Raw genomic sequence first — 18,271 nt, 5'->3', positions numbered from 1 at the left:
CACCAGTATAAGACAACCAAGTTTAATTGATGATTTTAAAGATGAGAAGAAAAAAAAAGAGTTAAAAGGTGTCGAGATAGATAAATCTAAGAGAACAATAAAATCAAATAAATTGTAATATCAAAAGCCAAAAGGGCTTGCAATATCAGAAGAAGTTAAAATCTTATTACACAGTAAATAAAACTTATTAATTTTCTTAATTTTCTTCGTTTCTCTCTCTCTTTTATTATACTTTTTGTCTTTATTGTGCTCAATGTATTTCAATATATAAACCCCAAATTAATCAGATTTCGAAGTCAGAGTTAATTTTCGTCAAATTAACTGAAATTTATCATAAGGCTTCTGTTTACGATTGTGTAGGACATGTTTAAATTAATAGAGGATCGTTTTAAATTCAAATTTATTGTCTATATTAACGATAATAATTGATATCGAATTAGAAAAACTGCACTTAAATATCGCGAAACTGTTTAGAAAATAATATATATAATATTATACATTATTAAATATATACAATGTAAGCACCCAAATTCAGATTTATTGGAATGAATTCAGATTTCTTAAGAAAATATTGCTCTCGTGTTGCATTTTACAGTTCAGAAGGTATACAGTATTTTGTATACCAATACAAAACAAAGGCTTATAAAATTTCGCACAACCATTGCAATACTTTATTGCAGCCCGAATAAAACTTAGGAAAAATTAAAAAATGTTTCAGAATCGTTTGAAAAATGTGATTTCGGATCGAAAAACAAGAAGTGCCCCCTTAAAAGATATCGTTATAAAAGTGCGATAATACTATTTTTTGACTGACAGAATACACTTCTGTACATAATATTTTTTTTTCTCTGTATAAATAATGTAGCGACGAATTTTTTCATACCGTTGCACAACAACAACAACAACGATGGAATTTGGAGGGTGGATTCATAACTATTTTTTTCTCGAATGGAATGAAAGAGAAAAATCGAGCTGTTGGTATGAATATGAATAAATAACGGGCATTCCGTGTCTGTTCCGCTCCGTTACGTGCTTACTTATTTATATCAATGACTGTAGAGCCACAAATGTTCAATTTCATAAAACTACCGCATACTTCTGCCCGCATGCGGCATACCGCTGCTCGTGCTGGTATTTGTTTCTTTTACTACAGCATGTATACACCACGAATATTTTATTTATTCTTATTCTGCTATGTCCACCTTTTTTTTCCCCTTCCCCTCCATACCTTCTCCAGAAAGGAACTTATGTTATCTATATATCTCTTGCTTTATATGAGCAACTAAAGTAATCAAGAGTTTTGTGTGCTCGTACATTCCAAAGTTTTTTCCTCTCTGGTTTTTTGATAACTGTTTCGCAAACTGTGTTATGTAGTTGGTGTGGGTTTAATTTTTCGTTTTTGTGAACGCTGAAGTGAAAAAGAGAAAGTTTCAGAGACTTTTCTTTATACTTTTCTGACAAGGTAATTTATGTTTTTTCTTCTTTCCCCCCTTTTTTTTTCTTCTTGTTAGAAGATAAAATTAGTTTTGGAGAGTTGGCTCCTTTGTACATCATTTACACAAAATTCACGTAGTTGTTTTTTTCTCCTTTTTTTTTCTGAAGGTATGAAAATTCTTGTGAAATAGTTTTTCGTGTCCTTCCATTTTTCTGGATTGTATTGCATCAAACACTTATTGTGCACGGCTTTGCAGTGTAATAAAGCTTCATTCATGTTTTTTTTTCCTTCTGCGTTTCTCGGTCTTCCTCTCTTTTCTGTCTATTAATTTGAGAAATATTTGTCTAAAAGTTATCATCAAATAAGTAAGAACTTCATTTTTAAATAAAACGACCTTGCGTTATATCGGACCATTGGATATATTCAGCTTTTTTAATGACTCTTGAAAAATACAAATAAAAACCCCTAAAAGTTCTGCTTTACTAGAAAAACATTATTCATATTTACATGATTTACCCTCATACTATTATATTTTCTATGAATTCATTACAAGTTAATGAATAGCAGTTCCCTCCATTCACCTGAAAATTATAATTTCGAATTCATTACATATTGAACGAGAACTTCTTTCATCCTATGTGACCTGAACAGTTAGTATTTTCTATGAATTCATTACAAATTAATGTGAAAGAATTCCCAGCATACTGTGACGCCTAAACAATTTTCTATGAATTTATAAAAAAATATTGTATAAGAATTCTCCTTAAATTATCACTCCTCGATTCACTATTTTTAAGAATGACGTAGGCATAGGAATCGAGGATGATTTCATCTTCATTAAATAGGAAATAATTTTTGTCACTTGCCTGAAGAGATTAGGAGGAGGAAATCTAAGGGAGATTAATAATGATAAACTTAAAAAAATTTATGTCTTTAGGTTCTAAATTCAGACCATATTTTCTTTCTTCTAAAAGGTAATTTCTTCTAATTCTTATTAAAAATATTGATGAGTTCATTTCAAAATTATCAATAAACATAATTTTCTTATTGAAGGTTTTTTTGAAGAGAAAATATTATTAATGATTTTAACATTCATATGTGAAGAAATCGATTAATTTTTCATAAAGATTAAAATTTTAACTCTGTACTGAAATGAGAAACTTATACAAATCTTCCGACAAATTCTTACTTTCTCAGATTTATTGATGATTTTTTTGGTTATTAATTTTGTTATATTTTATTTAAATTTAATAAAATTTTGTTTTAATAAATTATAAACTTCATTAAGACTCTTTCACAAAGATTTAAATTCTTTCACCAAATTTTTCTTACTTACGACAAAGACAGACAAGAAGTCATGTAGAACATAAAAATGCATCGAACTTGCCAAGTACGCAAAAGAAAAATATATCACGTGTTACAAAATACATAAACAAATAATAAATCTAAGAAGGAATTATATTTCAACAAATTCAATGTTCGATACGGCGCTGTATTAATTAACTTCTCGATAGTTAGCATTCTAACTTATGTGAAAAAACTTAACTCAACTGTGAGAAAACTAAGCGAAAAAACTTAACTAACATTGATAAGCCATTTTGTTTATTGACAATCAGTTGGTGTTGACGTCATAGGTCACATGAGTGGGTATGTTTGATCTTCTTCTTTTCAAAGTGCAAGTACCCAATTAAGCTATTAATTTGTAGTCTTCCTTTAATAATTTTTAAGTAATATTTAAATTTTAAGTATTATTTATTTGCTTATTTTTTTATGCAAACATGCATAGGGAGAGCAGTTATTTTCGATCTCAGGATAATTATTTTTTAATTCGAAATGCGTCATATATACACTGAAGAGCCATTACATTATGACCACCCTCCATCTATAACAATGGTCTCGCCCAGGTTTTCATGGTTTCTCGCCCCGGAACAATATTTTCATGGGGCACATTAGGACCCATAATCCTCATAGAACAATCCCTGACGTCTGTAAGCTACTTGAACATAGTTGCAGACCAGGTTCACCCATTCATGGCAACAGTTTTTCCTGCGGGGGATGGTGTTTACCAACAGGATAATGCACCATGTCATAAGGGTCGAATCGTCATGGATTGGTTCGAGGAACATTCCAGTGACTTTCAAGTCATGTCTTGGCCCCCAAATTCACCTGACCTTAATCCAATAGAGCATTTGTGGTCCTACTTGGAAAACCAAATTCGTGCTGCCACGCTACCCCCTCGCAATGTGAGGGAATTGCAGGACCAGTTGGTGAGCGCTTGGTACCAGATACCTCAGACTACCTATCAGCACCTTGTGGAATCAATGCCACGGCGGGTGCTAGCAGTTTTGAGGGTTAAAGGTGGTCCTACATGTTATTAGCAGGATGGTCGTAATGTAATGGCTCTTCGGTGTATATATATATATATACATACATATACATACAGCCTCACAACAACCAATTTGTCAGTCAAAGTGGTTACGGAGATTAAGACTCTACAGTTTGAAACAAACGGTTTGATGGTGGCATTTAGGAATTAAACTATTAATAGTTAGGAATTATTATTTTTTCTGTAAGTAGAATAACCGAGAAATATGTTTAATATGAAAATTTTTCCTTAAAGAATTTTATAAGCAAGTTTGCTATTCTACTTGAAATACTTCAAGTATTACTTTAAGCAGATACTATTACTCTAATCTGAATACTACTATTTCTTTAAGCAGAATACGTTAAACGTATTTTGTTATTTAAAATGGGGGGAAAATGAGGTACGTTAGCAGTCCAAACTATCAGAATCGTAAAAAAAAGAAGGCTGACATAAAATTTTTTAAAGCCACCTACGGAAGGTTTTATTTTAGGAATTTCTTTCAACCGAAGGTGAAATTAATGGATTTTTATGAGTGACCTGAAAGAAGAAATGTGGACAAAAACAATGCTTAGACAGCGTATAAACTCGTTTATGATCAACAATTCTTCATTTTCTTCAGTTTTCCTTCCACACGAGTGTTCTTCATTCTTCACTTTTGACATCACTGACGAGTGCTTCCACGTGCTTCGACTTCTCAATATCTTGAACCATGGATTTTTTTGTGAGAACCCACCGAAAAACCATAAAATCGAACCTTTGGGAAAGGAAAAGAATTTTTATTCTTGTGAGGAACAATGTTTGTTCTGAAAAGTATAGTTAAGGAGTCATGGCATTTTTAAAAGTAAAGAATCTTAATGTCATGCAGACAAATTTTTAAGTTTGTCATTTCGTCATTTAGAAAATTGCGACATCACCAGTTAATTTTCATTATGGTTAAAGCTTTTGTTGTCTCATCTAACCGTTTCTTTTTGGATTTTGTATGCGTTGGCAGAGTTTTTTTCTTCAATTCTATATTTTTATTCATATTTTACAAAATTATTCATAAAAATGAAATTTACATTACTATGTCTGACATGCATATTTACTTGTGCATTTTCAGATAAAAGGGTGTGCGTTCATGCCTAAATTCTAAGTTATTCAACTTTATTGCAAAAAATCTAGCCACTTATCCATTCCTTGATTAGGTTCAATAAGCTTCAAAGTAAAAGTTTCTAACAATGTAGCAACTCTAATTGTTCTAAAATAGAGTATTTTTAGTCAACTTTATTGCAAGAAATCTATCCACTTATCCATTCCTTGATTAGGTTCAATAAGCTTCAAAGCAAAAGTTTCTAACAATGTAGCAACTCTAATTATTATAAAATAGAGTATTTTTAGTCAACTTTATTGCAGGAAATCTATCCACTAATCCATTCCTTGATTTGCTTCAATAAGCTTCAAAGCAAAAGTTTCTAACAATGTAGCAACTCTAATTGTTATAAAATAGAGTATTCTTAGTCAACTTTATTGCAAGAAATCTAGCCACTTATCCATTCCTTGATTAGGTTCAATAAGCTTCAAAGCAAAAGTTTCTAACAATGTAGCAACTCTAATTGTTATAAAATGGAGTATTTTTAGTCTATGAAACATTAAATGACGAATCGATGGGAACAAAAAAGACGAAAATAATCTTCTTTCAAAAAGAGATTTATCTTATTTAGTAGAAAAATGATCAAGCTATATTTTATCCCTCCCCATACCATAACACCACCTTCCCTCATCTCTTGTCACGACGAGGACTTTTTCATCGAATTTTTTTTTAGTTTAAATTGTAAGAAGGAGGAGGACCATTTCTTTAGGCAAATGTATTCGGAGGCATAAAAATAACCATCAACTATGACGGATGCCTCGTACGTAATTTGGAGTGGGTTCTGCATTAATGAGCGGCTGGGCAATTGTAAAGGAATCAGGGAAAAAGTCAGTTTAATCCCCAGCTTCTCCTGATGAAGTCGAAGACAGTGATTGGTGGATCCATTCGAATGTGTGCTACTGACCGGACTCGCTTATTACAATACGAACGAAATCACATTAAGTTTTGGGGATTGTGCACAAATTACTTTTTTTTAGCAATTAATCTCAAATGGGGTCCGTAGTTAATAAAGTTGGAAATAAATGACCGTTTTATTATTTGAACGTTTTAAAAATATTTATCGATGCCCTTCTAGAGATTAAAAATAGTAAATAAATAAATGCGTTTTTGTAAGAATTATTTCTTGGTTTTTAAAAGGAACTCGATGAATATGAATTAATATGAAAAATAATAATAATAACAAAAAAGAAATGCTAGATTAAAGCATAAAAATTTTTTTCTTTGTTCTTTCATGGCAAGGATTTAAATTTTTATAATTCATAGTTCCTTCATAGTTTCCTAGTTTCAAAAACTAATAAAAAAAAAGTCGTATTTTTAAAATTCTATTACTCATGAACTATTCGACCGATTTTTCGCAAATTGTGTACTGTGCCATGTAAATTTACGTTATTTGAAAATATGAAAAAATTAAATGCCTCGCAATCATTTGTCCCTAACTTCCAGAGTTTCGCTTCTGCTACGTAGGAAAAATGGCAATTTGTTCCCATGCTAGGAAAGAGGAGGGGGGGAGGGCATTCCATGCTTGAGGGAGATTACGCAATTTTCAGCGCAAAAGAGAGACTAACAAAAAGATGCCCTCAAATTAAACAACTTCAATCCATCTCCACAAAAGTTTTTTTCCCCTGATTCATTAATTTTTTCTTCTTTTTAAAAATTCTATTATTTTTCGAATTTTTTATCAATTTAGCGGAAATATGTTATCCAAATGGAATGGGCCTATTTGACATTGCCATGGACTAGCGTTCGTGAGAACGGGAGCTCGAATCCAGCCAGCCGTAGACTCCCCGTGTAGTAAATGGTGACTAGCGTACACTCAATTTGTCGGGTCACAAAGTCCTCCATGTTTTCATAACAAATTATACCTCTGGGGTAATGAATTGGAGATTTATTGTTCTCTGGTTCGGGTCAAAATTACGATCTGTTGACGAATGAATGGGTTCGCCCTGTAAACGAGATGTGGCAGAAGTCGAATTCATGACCATAGATGGCGCCACCGGAAAAGAAGAACAAACGTATCCTTTGCCTTAATAGCCTACGACAACAACAACACGTTTTCCTAATATAATATTATTTGCTTGCAAACACTTTTCAACAAAATAATTTAGTTGTGATTTCGAGCCCAGATTTGACGACCTAAAATTCCCTAAAGATTACTATGGTTCAACTTGAGAGGAAAAAGGATTCGATTTAACACATTAAGGGTTGCAAATATGTACCATTATGGTATAAGGTACCGATGTTATATTTCTACGCTGAACTGATTTTCCCGAGAACAACGATTCCTTCAACGCATAATTTTGATTTTTCATTATTTATGTTCTTTTTTTTTCATTTTGTTTATTTTGTTAATCAGAATTTCAATTATTGTTAGCCCAACAAGGAAAGAAAATTAGTCTTATAATATTTGTTTCAAAAATTAGTAATTAGAAGGATACCAGAAAGAAGCTATTCAAATATTTTTTTTTTTTAGTTTCATATTTGCGTTTTGTTAAATAATATGCTCATTTATAAAACTTACATGAATGGTCAGTGATTCAGACGACGAATCAGAGAACGTGGTTCAGACAGATTTACCTGATAAAGAACCTGGCAGTAATGTGTGGATCATTGCACGTTTTTCTTACAATGTTCTTCCTTAAGGTAAAGAGCCGAGCCGCGATGGCTCAGAGGATAGAGCGTTCGCCTTCCAATCAGGCGAACTGGGTTCGAATCCCAGTCGATAAGAATTCCGCATCCGGCTTGCACTGACCATAGTGCTGACGTGAAATATCCTCAGTGGTAAACGGAACAGGGATTAGAGTCCCCTTGCCGTCAGGTTAACCGTGGGAGGTTCTCGTGGTCTTCCTCTGCATGTAACGCAAATGCGGATAGCTCCATCAAAAATTCCTCCGCGAAGGCGAATTTCTCCCAGTACTCGATCTAGGAGTTCCCTTGTCTTCTGGATTAGGTTCAAAATTACAAGGCTACGGAGTTGAACATTAGTAGTGACCCATAAAATTGGGTCAGCTGTTCAACGACGGTTATATATAAGGCAAAGGGCCATTGTCCAATTTACACTTGCCTCGGATTCTCTATGTTGATATATATTTCTAAAATATTTAATTGTTCCTGTCCGATACTCCTTACACTGATTTTTTTCACGTTTAAGCTCCATTGCTCGGTTTACACTTGTCCGATATTCCTTACATTGAGATATATTTGAATTAATGGCCATGGTACAGTATTAACACAATATTTTATCAAGGTTTCTTTTATTTATTTTTTGATTCATTTCGTCCTTTGTAAGTTTACAATTACAAGTTAATGAAAGATAAGCTATAGGTTGAAGGATGGTAACTGTCTTTGCATGACATATGTATTGATTGATGAGAAAAAGTGCTAGCTGACACAGAGTACACAGGACCAAATCCTTGGTTCAGCAGTCTGATTCATATACATCTCTTTCCTAGCTCTCCTCTGTAATTCATGCATTAAATAGCTGTATAAGCAGATGGATTATGGGTTAGAGAAAACCACAGATAGTTTAGTGGTTTGTGTCTTCTTGAAAAGCAAATACGATAGCTTTCAGTTAACGATAAGATTTCCAACGAAATCGAAATTTTCTCGATATTTGACTTACAATTACCCTTTTCTACTCTAACTTTATTAGAATTACTTATACATTACAGAATTCAAACTTTTCAGCCACCCATCCACTATAGGGATGAATATCTCAAAGCCGATGATAATAAAGAGATTTTGCTCTTTCATGTAGCATCCCATGCGTTCATGTACATGAGTCCTGCCTACCGCAGTCATAACAGAACAACCTCTGCTCTCTACAGTGCTTGAGTAAAATCTACACCCATGAACGTGCGGATGCTAAACGAAATCCCATCTCATAATTTGACTAACGTAATTTCTGCGTAGTTATTGCTGTTGTTGTTGTTGTTCATTTACGTTGCACTAGAGCTGCACAATGGGATATTGGCGACGGTCTGGGAAACATCCCTGAGGATGATCCGAAAACATGCCATCACAATTTTGAACCTCTGCAGAGGGGATGGCACCCCCGCTTTGGTAGCCCGACGATCTGCACGAAGTTGAGCACTTTACGGTAGAACAGTTTAACGAGGACCAATACCGCACACCCTCGGTCCTTACGCAGACTAATCCAAGTGGTCACCCACCCGCACACTGACCGCAGCCAGTGATGCTTGACTTCGGTGATGTGATGGGAACCGTGTCTTAACGATCAGTCCACAGCGGGACATGTGTAGTTATTGCATAACAATCTTAGTTCTCGAACAGCGTGGACAAAACCTACCGTAAACGCAGGGGATGTTATGTGAAGTGCAAAATACTCCTAACAACGAGATTTTGCACATCTACGTAACATCCCGCAATTTCACGTATGCAAGTTTTGGGCTACAAAATTATTACAGAACAATTTCGGTTCCCTATGGAGCTTGCAAAGACTTTATAAACGTGAGCGAGGGAGAAACCTTGTGAATTGCAAAATAATCTACGTAAAGGATTATTTTGCAGTCGCGCAGTGGAATCGACATGCGTGAACGTACGGATGCTAGGTGAAGTCCTATCCCATAATTTCACTTACGTAATTTCTGTGCAGTGTAGTTGCTGCAGAACAATCTTAGTTCTCGCAGAGTGTGATAAAACCCCACATACGTAAACGGACGGGATGTTATGTGAAGTGCAAAATGTTTCTAACAACGATATTTTGCACATCTACGTCACATCCCGCAATTACACCTACGCAAGTTCTGCGCTGCAAAATGATTACAGAACGATTTCGGTTCCCTACAGAGCTTGCACTTTATGAATGTGAGCGAACGGGAACCCCCCCCCCTCCCCGAACTGCAAAATCTCTCTAATATAACATGAAATGTTTTTCATAATAACGGAAACTATCTATTTAAACGTAAATGGCTAAGTACTATATCAAGGAGGAGAAGATTAATTTTACCCCCATATTTATTCTCCAACCAATAACTAAATCGCATACCTTATTTAGAGTTTATCCTATAGAGATTATTGTGTCTGGTAGCATCAATAAATTTCAAATAAAGAGATAGGTATCCTATTTTCAATAAATGAATCAATTTCCTTTGTTATATTTCCCAGGATTAAATTAAATGCTCCCCTTTATATGTACCGTGAGGACCTGGAAATGTGTGAACCTGTATCACAGAGAGAGTCCCCTTGGCGCCAATAGCAAATGCCGGAGATTTCCTGAGGGTAATGCGAATTTCATTAGGCGTAGTTTACTCATTAATCTGGCGAAACATTAGTTCGCCTTGGCAGTCTTAGGTTAATGCTAGCTGCACTATGCAAAACGAATTTTAAATGTTTACTCTCCCTCGCGCGCCAAACGCCACCGCCGCCGATAAAGCACCTAAAAACAGTGCAACACACTTTTTCAATCCGAGATTTAATTAAACTCAAAGCACTCTAAAAACTCGATTTAATTTAAATTCAGCAATGTAGCATTTTTTTTTCTAAAAAAATATATAATAAGAATATCAAACCCTAAAGAGTAAAGTAAAAAAAAAAATATTTGGCGATTTAATTTTCTTTTCCTAGATTAAAGACGGTTTTTCGCCGTAATTTTTATTTCTTTCGTAAATCACTTTTCCCCTCTGGTATATCTCCCCCTATAAGAAAGAAGCCCTTATTTTGCTTTTTAATGTGAGTTTTTGCCTTAATGAAAGCGTTTCGACTCGAATGATTTATAAGTTATTTTGAATTTTTTTTATTGTTTTTTTGTTGATTAGCACATTTTTGCTGGGTAGGGACTTTTTAAGGAATTTATATTTTAAATAAACCTATTACGTAATTAAAACAATAATTAGCTTTACATGTTTAGGGATTACGTTGATCATGAATTATTTCAAATCCAGCTTTCAGCTATAAATGGAGAAAGGAGGTTCTGGTTTTTTTTTAAAGGAATTTAGATTGAAAAATATCAATTAAAAATTACTCTTTGGATTATATAAATAATTAGAGGTGTTAAAATATTTTTTTTACATTTCGTGTAAATTTATTCTTATTTAACAATACATTTGAAATTAATTTAATTGAAGGTTGCGTCTATTTACAAAGTTGGACAAATAACGAACCAATTCTTATCTGGTCATATGTTACTCATAAAATATGTCACTATGATATAGGCTTAATTTTGCCAAGTATACCCGATTTCCCCGTTTAACTAAAATAATGGTACATTAAACTATAATATCATGAAAATTTGCCACAACCTTAATAAGGGATCATCAAAGTATTAAGTACGCATGTTTTTGGTAATTTTAAACTCCTATCCCCTTGTCAGCAAAAATAAGCAAAGCGTAAACTCTTTCTATGCTTAAGTTCAAGAGTCTCACCAACCTTGTTTTTGCCTTTACCTTTAATGTAATAATCAAATTTTAAGAATTTTATTATCAAATTCAAATAATTCATAAGCCGTCTCTATATTTGAATAAATAATTGAAAATAACTATAACTTACGATACCGAAGCTAAGAGAATGAAACGTAAAATAAAATATGCAAAAAAAAAGTTAGCACAGAAATTTGAAATAAAAATAAGAAAATATGTGAAGAAAGGAAGAAAAAACAGATTTTTTTTTAGTCCATACTTTAAGGGTTCTATGATGTAGGCTGACTTTTTTATTGATTAATTAATCAATTAATTATTTTTCTTTACGCTGTCCTTAAAGTTATATTTTTATCAAACTTTTATTTTTTATTGTCTCAATCTTCTTCTTTTGTCTCTCTCCTCCCTATCTTTTTTTGTAAAATTTTTAACATTTTTGTTAAAAGAATTTTTATTTCTATTTCAGTTTAGTTATGTTTTCGGTTCTGATTTCTCCTTTATTTAAATTAAATATTGTTTTTTTTTGCTAATTATGTTTTGCCCTCTTCCCTTTAAAATTTATTTTCAATTTTGTTTTCATGTGTATGTGTAATATATCTAAAGATACAATCATGCACATCAATACATTCAGTCACATATAGCTTCCTCTTTCTTTGTACGAATCCATCACTGACTACACTTTACAAATTGCAACATTTCATATCTGCTAAGATTAATTCAGAATATATTTTACTATACAGTTTTTATAATATTATATAAAGGAAACTTTAAACTGTTTATAGGGTATACATTGAGCGATGATTCTAATTTTTAACTGCTAACCGCATCAGATATATTGGCACAATAGTTCAGCTTGATTGCAGCATTGCATCGTTTCATCTCTGTCTAGAATGATTCATCGCCTATTCTCCTTCCCCCATATCTGCCCTCCCCTCTTTTTCATCCACCTTAACAAAATTCATAAGCCCTTGCGTGCTAGGGCGCTCCACACATAAATGAGGTGCGTTTTTAGCCCCTTCGTGCACACGGAAATAAGCCCCTCGCACCTCATTCATCAAAGCTGCGTCTGGAAAATCTCGCATTCCGCGGATTCTTGACTCTACAAATGATGCCCACGGATTATTGTTATTGTTATGCTTTTTTTTCTTTTCTTTCAAGGGGTGGGAAGCTATGCACAAAATGCTTACTGAAGCTCAACTCCTGCAGCTGCAGGCATAAACAAAAGGCAGTTTGTTTCTCAGAGAAGAGAAAGCAGTTCTTTTTTAATAGGTTTTCCCAGTTTTAAAAATGAAAAGTATTTCTCGTCCGCAAACGCGAGTATTTGTTAATTGATTTTAATTAAGGAAAGCGCCAAGGAACGCTAGTTTTCCCCTTTTTTCCCGGTGTCTTATTAAGCCTCATTTATCTCTGTCACCCGCTTGAAGATGTACAGTCATTAGATGTCCTGCGTGCTTTAATAATTGCAATAGAGGTGTGAGCGAAGTATGATCCAGAGTTCATTTCGACAACTGCAGTGTTTTTTTTTTTTTTTTTTTTTTTTGCTCAACTCAAAAGGTATTAGAAGCATTCTTATGGAATTGTATTTTAGAGCCTTCATTAAAAAGCACAATAGGATTATTAAGAAGGGGATAGAATAAAGGAAACAAAGGGGGATGGCATCACGCATCTAAATTACATTTTTCGAAATTGAAAAAAAAAAAATTGAAATGAAGAGTAAAGAATTCCATCTGTTAATCTAAAAGTCATTATTTTCATTTTATTTATTTTCTTAAAGCACTTTCAATGATCATTAAAAGTTCTTTACAAGGGTTGACGTGGAGTTAATAACTTTCTATGCGACTTGTAAAGGCTAAATTTAACTTTTAATTTATTTTATCAGCTTTCCTTTTCCTTTATTATATTAAGTTATTAAAAGTAAAAATAAAAATATTTCTGTCCTTTAGAGATACTATTCATACTATTTTAATAACTATGTAATTAAATACACAACTTTTCGGAGAAATTTGTTTTATAGTGAATTATAATATCGATACTTCAATTTCAATCAATGCAAATTGTTGCAAGTTTAATGAGGTGCAACATCGATACCATTTCTCCTTTCAAGTATTGTGTAGGCACGTTTACGAAATACGATAATATGGTTCAATTTAGCACCATATTAAGGTTATGGTAACTAAAATTTCTAACTTTGTGTAATCAGAAGATGTTTAGATCCTACCCTTCTTTTTAAACTAACATTCATGAGAATGTATGTCACATTTGGTTATAAATTTCTTTTTTTAAATTTATTTATTTATTAATTAAAAATGTATGAATGATTAATTTAAGACAAAGCTTATTTAAATCTTAATGCTAAAGTGATTTTAGTCACATTTCTTTGCATTTATTAGAAGAAGGTTTTTAATTGTGAAAGATTCCGCGATTTGGGAACGTAAAAAACAGGTTCACTTTCCCAACTTCATTTCTTATTGAACCATGGAATTGTTCAGTTTTAGTTAAACAAGATTTACATTCACAGAAATACAGTGCAACTTAAAAGTTACGGTTATAACTGATTTGCGATAATGCAGTCAAGCGTAACACTTTGCATTAGGTTTATTTGCGCGATAATAAAGATATTTCGCAAAGCAATGTCTTATGTAAACCATAACTCTTAAACTCTAACCTTATTTTCTACACTTCTTATTCGCAGTGAAAGTTTTTCACATACGCTGAGAAGCTCAAAAAGCGTTAGTGTTACAGTTAGGAGAAACTGTAACGCCTTGCAAAATCATTCTAATTGAGTTCAGCTTCACACCCTAATTAACATTTTTTGCAAATTCGAACAATAATATGTTTGAAGTTAACAATATAACTAATGTGTGCGATGATATTAAAAAAAACTACACATGCTATAAAGATTTTAGCAAATTCATAAGATAATCGAAGGATTTTACATAGCTTATATTAGCATACGTTAACCATAAAGCTGATTTCATTTTTATAACGCTTTATAACGATTCCGATATTTCTAGTGAAATTCTTTAAATACTCTTTGAAGCACTAATAGAGTTGTGGAAGTCTGTAACGTTATGCAAAATCTCTCTAATATGGCTGGACTAATATGGTTTTATCAAAGTTATAGTAAAATTGCTTGATAATATGATTCAACATAAATTAATATATTTAAAAGGGAACAATTTCTTCAGGTTTTATTACAATATGCTGAATTTTTCCCGAAGTTTTTTAGTTGCTTTAACTCTACTCTTTGCTTTAATACGATATATAGGAAGAAATATTCCCTATTCTCAATAATTGTTTTACTCGATTCGATATGAAACATTATCTAGATGTTTCTTATAATTTGAAACAAAGAAGTTCACGCGTAATTTGTATGCAATTAAAATATATTTTCAAATGTTTTTAAGATATTTTTTGTTTTGATAGCTTCATGTTATTAATATATGCTAATCTTAACATAATGGAAATATGCAATTTACATCAATTATTGTTTTGAATTTGAAATAGCTGTTGGAACATATAAGTCTCTTGGAACATATACTATAAATCTCTTATAGTATGAACTGAAAATAAGAACTAGCAACTCTTTTATAATATCAGAAAAATCAAACGTAATAATTTTTTGGAGGGATTAACAATATTTCATCACAATTTCTAATTTTATGCAAACATTTAATAACTCTTATGCTTTATTTAAAATTTGCTCGCCTTTATGTTCTTTAGTAATAGGATGAAATTTGCATTTGCAAGCAAACATATATCATCTAGTCAAATTAAATAATAAAATTTTCTTAGACCTTTTCAAGCAAATATAAATATTATTCATTTGTATACAAAATTCGAATATTCCACAGTAATTACATTCATCTTGTTCATTCCCGAAAAATTGTGAAAATGAATTTAGATGCTACATTGGCGCGCTCGTGCAAAAAAATAAAAAATAAAAAAAACTATCAAAAGAGAGAAAAATTCAAATGGTATTGGAGATAGATGAGGGAAATGAAATATTTTCATGCATTGTGGCGAGAGCTCAAAAAAATAACAAATATACGCCAAGCAGGAATGAAGCCAAGAAGCGCATGCATTTTAAAGTGGATAAAGTTTTGTGGGTGCAGATGAAGAAATGAATAAAAGATCTTTCGTCTTGGCTTCATTTCACTCTTTCTCTTGGCCCACTTGCTCAAATTTCGTATGCATGAAATTTAACTGACCTGCACACGCGATGAGCGATATTTCTTTTCTAAATTTTCATTTTGGTGTGCGATATTGCCTCGGGAAAAAGTCATTTTGTTTACTTTCCTTAATGTTAGACCATGAGAAAAATACACAAATAGACCATTTGTATATTTACTTGGTTAGTTGTGGTTGATGCCTTTTCTTTTGCTTTTGATTTAAATGTTTGATGGACGCTTGCAATAAAAAAATAATGCTTAAAATTTTAATTGATAATTTTTATTATTATTCGTTTTTAAATTCAAGTTATAATATTTTTAACCCTCCTTTTTCTTAAATGAAAATCTCTTTGAGAAGAGTACTGCGAGTTTGGCGAAATTTTACTAAACGAAAACGACAGTTCGGGACCAATTATCATGATTTCAATCCCTGTCCTCCAAATAACGCATACTCTAAACTGTTTTTTTCTGCAAATATTTTTAACGAACATATTAAAATTTATAATATTTAAGTTTAAATATTTTTTTTTATAAATCCCTATTAGGTAAATTAGGTTTTTAAAAAATAAATGTGGATTAAAATGAGACTGAGCTGATATTTTTAATGTTGCACTAGAGACAACCAGAACCTTTGTTGTTTTGTTATAATTTGCAGTAAAGTTTCTTCAACTGTTATAGTGTAGTCATTATCTGATATTTCAAAATACTGGAACAAGTCACCTTCTTTGTCCCATTATCATGAGACATAGAATTATATAGCATCGACTACCTACTGCATGTTATACCATTTTTATGATCTGACGTAACAAAATTCTTGGAGCACCTTTCTGCTCCATAGCCCATAATTTTGGTAATTAAAGCAAACTATACAGTATTTAAACTATTCATTTGGTAAGCTACGGTAACGGCTTGCCGGAAATTCTGGTTTTAAAAAATTATATTTCTTATTACCATACATTTAATCACAAATACAAAACTGAAAAGGAAATTTAACCAAATAAATGTTTTTTATGTCATGCTAAGGTATCGAGGTTAAATTACCAATTTTCTTCAGAAAGTGTTGTTTAAAAGACATTAAACTTAAATATATTAAACTATAGGGAATGTATTTTCCATCTTTTATGGGGGTAGTGGGATTTACACAAATGTGAATTTCTTTGTAACTATATAGACTAGCTTAAAAACTTTTCTGTTTGAATAATCAGCATTAATTTTACGAAAAACAGAAAGAATATACATCAAGTGTTATAGCGGGATTCGAACTCACTACATCTAAGCTTCAGACCGGTTATCGGAACAGTAATACTAAACAGTAATGCGGCGAGGTGCAAGCAAAACAACTATATTATTGTTTCTTGCATTGCCTCAGGGTGTTGTTCTGCCGCCAAATGCTTGGTCTGAAGTGTAGAGGTGACGAGTTCATTATCTTTATTCTGTTTTTTTTTCTTTCAATTTTGTACTGTCTGTTTTGTAATTTAACAAGAAGTAAGCCATTCTTTAGATTAAGCAAACGAGCTTGTATATGTATCCAAACTAAATTTATTTATTTACTGTTTCTCATCAATGGTTGCATTCTGATTCGAATCCGCTGCCTACATTTTAAATAGCGTTTGGTGGAGAATAAAAGCTGTTGTAAAGAAAATGATTCAAAAAAGTATTACTATTCCAAGAGTTTATTTATTTATTTTTTATTATTTCACATATATATGCCGACTTGTGTGCTCATTACAAAGTACGATATAAGATCTTGTCAAGCTGAAGAACAGATTGCTCAAATTAGAGAAAGACGTTACCACAAAGATGCGTCTATTGTAACGTGGTGAAAGCGGGTTCGAATTCTACCGTGTCCCACAATATATGCCTGCGATATCTTCATTTCGACTTGACAAAGGCATACGCATCGAGCTTTACATTGAGCACACAAACCTGCGAATGTGTGTGTAATAAATATAAATAAATGTATTTAGAGTTTCGGTGGGATTTGCGCCTGCTACCTTTACGCTTGCATTTTAGGATGCATGGACAGCCGTAATACATAACAATTACGCTACTGGTGTAGTTTAACCTTGTCACGGATTATGTACAGTTACAAATGCAAATCTTTTATAATGTTAAATGCTGGCAGATGATAACTTATCACTTACACAGGAAAAAAAAATAACAGGCGTTTGGTAAATAAAATAGAGGTTATCACACAAAACATTTTTGAGGCATCTCAAACTATACAAATATTGGTGAAATTACAGACGTTTGATTAAAGTTATCAAATTTTACCATATTTACTACGACTTAGCATGGTAATAAAATCCATATTTTATTGTTAATTTCATGACAAAGTCATTACCAAAGCGTTTCGATAAAAATTACCTTGATTTTTAGAGTTCTCTTGAAACCAGAGATACACCATACACAAAGGCTATATTCAGTAAGTGCAAGTTTACGCAAGAGTTCTTGACATTTCACTCTCTTTTTTTATCACTCATATTAAACAATTAGTCCGTGTTTCACTTCTCAGTCTTAAAACTTCGAACCTAATACAAAATAAAATGAAATTTTAAATCAATTATCGGTAAAAAAAAAAAAAAAAGAAAAGAAAAAAAAACTTTTTATGTGAAACGCATGGTTAGAATTGACAGCAATACACGACTTTTAACTGCGATCCATTAACACACTGGCGATATTGATAAAATGTGCGAGTTAGAAGGATTTTCATAAGACTTGAAACTGGATCATCTCTGTCAAATGCAAACACTCTAGCTCCAGTCAGAATTTAGAATGTATTCATTAGCATTTTATAAG

General features: G+C 32.3%; 1 protein-coding gene across 8 annotated transcripts in view; it reads left to right on the top strand.

Moving 5' to 3' along the window:
- Positions 1-18,271, top strand: part of LOC107450669 (homeotic protein antennapedia-like) — a 327,250-nt gene that overhangs the window by 214,975 nt on the left and 94,004 nt on the right.

The sequence above is a fragment of the Parasteatoda tepidariorum genome, chromosome 8 (assembly GCF_043381705.1).
Source record: "Parasteatoda tepidariorum isolate YZ-2023 chromosome 8, CAS_Ptep_4.0, whole genome shotgun sequence".
In the NCBI taxonomy this organism is placed as follows: Eukaryota; Metazoa; Arthropoda; class Arachnida; order Araneae; family Theridiidae; genus Parasteatoda; species Parasteatoda tepidariorum.
This window is presented reverse-complemented; position numbering and strand designations above follow the sequence as displayed.